The sequence below is a fragment of the Ochotona princeps genome, chromosome 7 (genome assembly GCF_030435755.1).
Source record: "Ochotona princeps isolate mOchPri1 chromosome 7, mOchPri1.hap1, whole genome shotgun sequence".
Taxonomy (NCBI): Eukaryota; Metazoa; Chordata; class Mammalia; order Lagomorpha; family Ochotonidae; genus Ochotona; species Ochotona princeps.
In genome coordinates this window covers 50,693,587-50,698,046 of record NC_080838.1, presented here as the reverse complement: position 1 = coordinate 50,698,046, position 4,460 = coordinate 50,693,587, and the positions used below count along the sequence as shown (strand labels likewise).

Genomic DNA, 4,460 nt, shown 5'->3' with positions numbered 1-4,460 from the left:
ATTAAAATGAATTTAATAAAAACTTGGGTCAGTTTGCAGATTTTTTTTTGCTTGTTGATGCCCATACTTATACAGTAACAGTATGAAAATTGGTGAGTGACAGTTAATTTCCTAAGTATTCCATGTGGATCAATTTTTTTAGAGTTCAATAGGAATTAAAATTCTGATAATTTCTAACATTTAATTGTCCAGAAGGTTGTAGAGTAACCGAAATATGTGATAAACCATCCATAACATAAATCACCCTATTTTTGCTTTAGTTATGACTTGTGTTTTGATATACATCTGTCTTATGTGTTCATTGTTTTATGCATCTGTTGTGCATTTCCAAACTCTTGCAAAATACAGGTGTCATTTAGCTGTACCTCTTCTAAAAAGTTGCAGTCCAATGATTTATTGCATTTGGATACTGCCTATATGTTTTCTAAACCTTACTGAATGAACATCAGGATTGCTTCTCGGCCTTTTGGCTAAGATCAAGTGTAGTATTGAATGAACATTAGGTGGTGAAAATTATCACTTGTAAATCTGACTAATAATGGAAATCATATTCAATCTGAAATACAATAGCAAATGCTGACATTATTCAGTGTTTGAAATATGCCAGCATGATTTTTGTGTTTTAGACAAAAATACTTTTTTGGAGATTTATAATATTTCTATGAAGTTATTCTGTTATTAATCCCATTTTACAATGAGAAAGCTGAAATTGAAGCAACTTAATGATATCTCACAACTAGTCAATTATAAATCCAGGATGAAACCTTGGTATGTGTGACTCTAGAGATGTTTACCTTTTTATTCACTATTTTCTTCCTCCATTTAGTTATTTTTTTAGAAACAAGTAATCCTGAAAAATATGGCAAGTATCATTTATTTATGGGAAGACCCTCAGATCCATCCCACCGCTAATTATTAAAAGTGGTATTATAGCATCTTTAGCTGCAAGATTCTATCAAAGATTCAAGAGGCCAGTCATCTCCACTGAAGAGAAAGAGCTGCATTGATTGTGTGCACCAGAAAGGGCAAGCTATGCCAGACAAGCTGTCTCTGAGCAGAGGTGACTGGCGATCATATATAATGCTTTCTGGGAAACATGGAGTTCAGTACTTGGTCAATTTGTGGGGTATACGTGGGTTCAAAACTGGATGCGACTGTTGTTGACTGGTTGGCCTCAGAGTTGAGATTAATGGACTGTCTTGTACTTGAATGGCTGAATTTCAAGGAGGAGAAACTATCACTTCAGCTAGCAAGCTGTTATCAGTTAATTGGATGGGTTTTAAATTGTTCTGACGGCTACTAATTTCTATGACTGTGAAACACCAGTTTGTAATCTCTTAGTGCAAGAATAGTTAAGCTTAATCTCAGCTAACATCGTAATATATCTTTATCTGGTTAATATTTTGGCACATTTTTAAAGAAATAGAAATTGTTCCCATTTTACCAGCTGTGTGATATCTAACAATTCTATGTGACGGCGAGAAAAATGCAGTTTTGTTGTTGCTCTTCTTATTTTGCCAGTTACAAAAAATCTCTTCCAATTAAACTCTGACATTGTGAATATAATGTCTTTTTCTTAAAATTGGAGTAATCAATTCATTAAAGTATCCTATTTGATATACCTCTTTATATGAAATAGTATTTAATAACAGTATCTAGGACTACCTTACTGATTCAATGTCTTTTAGTTACATCTAAAATCATTTCAGCACCATTAAAATGATCTTATAGGGTTAAATACTCCTCCTTAAAGAAATTCTTGTAGAAATTTCAGTCACTATCTTATTTAAAAAAGAAATCTTTACTGGAGATTTTCATTGCCTTTTCTACAAGTTTTTCATGCCTGTACACAGAAAAGAGTTTAGTAATGTATTGGAAAGGCAGTGCCAGGCAGAAGGTAAGGGATGGGGAAGAGGACTGATAAAAAACAGAAGACAAAACAGAAGACAGTTCCTCTCCACTGGTTGAAGCCTGAAATGGCCATACAAAGTAGGTCTGAGTCTGATTGAAACGAGGCCAGATATTTAGTTAATCTGGTGTATCAGGGGCGCATGAATTTGGGCCATCATTTGCTGCCTTTCCAGGTACATTGTCAGAAGAAACAGAGCAGATAGGACTCCAACCAGCATTCCAATATGTGACATTGGCCTTGTAAGTGGAGTTAATAAGATCCTGTGCCACCCCACTGAATCTTGCACATGTATTTTAAATTATCACTAACATTGTCAATACCAGTGAAATAATGAGCAAGAATATAACTACACACACTTACTATACTCTCGGAGGAAATTTCTGTACTCAGACCATCTGCATTTGCATTTTGACTATTCTTCCCAAATGAGTGATGTTGAGTATATTACTTCACTCACAACCTCAGCTTTCTCTTTGATGAAATGTGGAGTCTTTCATATTCTACCACCTGGGGTTGTTGTGAGAAATAAGGAAGTATCTACAGCATTAACACTGTAGACATTAAAAAGTAAGCCTTCAAAGTGTAGTATTGACAACACAAAGAAAACATGAACCTGGAGACATCACCCTTATTGGTCACAAAACCTGGCACACAAGGGCTGGACTTCTGGCACAGTGGATTAAGTGTCCGCAACACTGGCATCCCATATGAGCACTAATTCAAATCTTGACTGTTTCACTTGCAATTGATAGCAGTGGAGGGTGGCGCAGGTTCGAGGCCCTTGCACACATGTGGAAGATTTGGATGCGGTTTTCAGCTCCTTGTTTTGGCTTGGAGCCGCCCTCACTTTTTGCTGCCATCAGATGGAAGAACTCTTCCTTTGTCTGTCTCTCCCTCTCTGTGAAAAATTTGCAGTAATAAAAGCAACATGTTTGTCTCACTGATAAAGACATATGAATCAGTGGTACAGAATACGGAGCCTAGAAACAAATCTCCACGTGTAAGTGCTACTGATCTTCGATAAAAATGTCAAGAAACCACAATGAGGAAAGAAGTCTCAATAAAGGTGGCTGAGAAAGGTGATGTATAAATGTAGAGCAATGAAATTTGACTCTTGGTTATATACCTAAATAAACTCAAAACAGGTTGAAACCTTACATGTAAGATCTATAATTGGAAAACACAAGGGAAAGCATGTTAATAGGTGTCTTGACTGAAGCTTTTTAAATATGATCCTAAATATTTGAGCAAAAAGAAAACAAAAATGCACAAATTGAATTATGTCCAATTAAAATATTTCTGTACCACATAGAGAATACAAAGTGAATAGATTGAGTATATAATGGAAGAAAATAATTTGAAAATTATATATCTGACAAAGGATCATTGTTCTCAACCTATAAAGAATCCAAATAGCTTAGTAGCAAGAAAACAATCTAAAGATTGGCCTAAACATGCAATTATCTAACAGGCAAATGGTTTTTAAAAAAGTCTTCCACTTAGTCACCAAGGTAGGTGGTGTGAATGAAAATCACAATGAGATAACACCTTGCACTTGTTGGAATCCCTACTTTGAAAAATATGCCAGTGTTGTTCATAGTAGGTTTTCTGTTCAATGTTTCAACAAAGATGACCTTTACATTCTTAACCTCCAAATTTGTAGTTGAAACACAACTCTTTCTAAAATTCTACTCCAAGATTTAGTGATTTTCTAAAACATACATAGTCTATGCACACATATATTTATAACATTTATATATATATATATTTATATATATATGTTATGCAGTTGGTGATGGTGATAAAATCTGAGAGTGCAAAAAATATTCCAATCACAGGTTACTTTACATCTGAAAGTTTGGATACTTCAAAATTTGTGAGAGAATTAACAGATAAAATTATTTTGATGCTAACAAATTTTAATATCTATGTGTAACTTTTACATAAGACACATTTTCCATGGATTTAGAATATTTATATTTACTTATTTTTACTTATTCGAAATGTAGAGAATCATAATTTGCCATTGTTGTTGGTGATGGATTTTTTTCATTCCTCAAATGTCTGGTGCAAGTATGGCTAGGGCCAGGCTGAAGCCAGGAACTGAGAAGTCTGTGCTGGTATTTTATGGGAGTTGCAGGGAGTCAGATCATCACTTTGTCGCCTGCTGTAGGAAGCTGGGATCCAAAGCAGAGCATGGACTCCAAGAGACTCTGGTGATTGAAATGGGTGATCCTACTGGTGTCTTAACTACCCAATGGTCACCCCTGCTGAACTTTTTAAAATACCCTCACACACAAAAATGTTGCCAGAACTGAGAAGTTCCTTTGTCTAATCAACTGATAATATTAAATGAAAGTTAAATGATTGCATATTAACAAGCATATGGTAATAAAGGCCAGTGAAAAGAAAAAAAAATATCTGTGAAACATGAACATGTGTTTGATACTCAAAGTTACTTTAATTAAATCTTTTTTCATGATTGTAGCCTGAACACAAAATGTGGGCCAAACGTGCAAAAGGGATTTGCTAAATATTAGAGATGTTC

At 34.8% G+C, this 4,460-nt stretch overlaps 1 pseudogene; it reads left to right on the top strand.

The window, feature by feature from the left end:
• The first annotated feature begins 450 nt into the window (after positions 1-450).
• On the top strand, positions 451-551 carry LOC118759089 (U2 spliceosomal RNA; annotated as a pseudogene).
• The last annotated feature ends 3,909 nt before the right edge of the window (positions 552-4,460 follow it).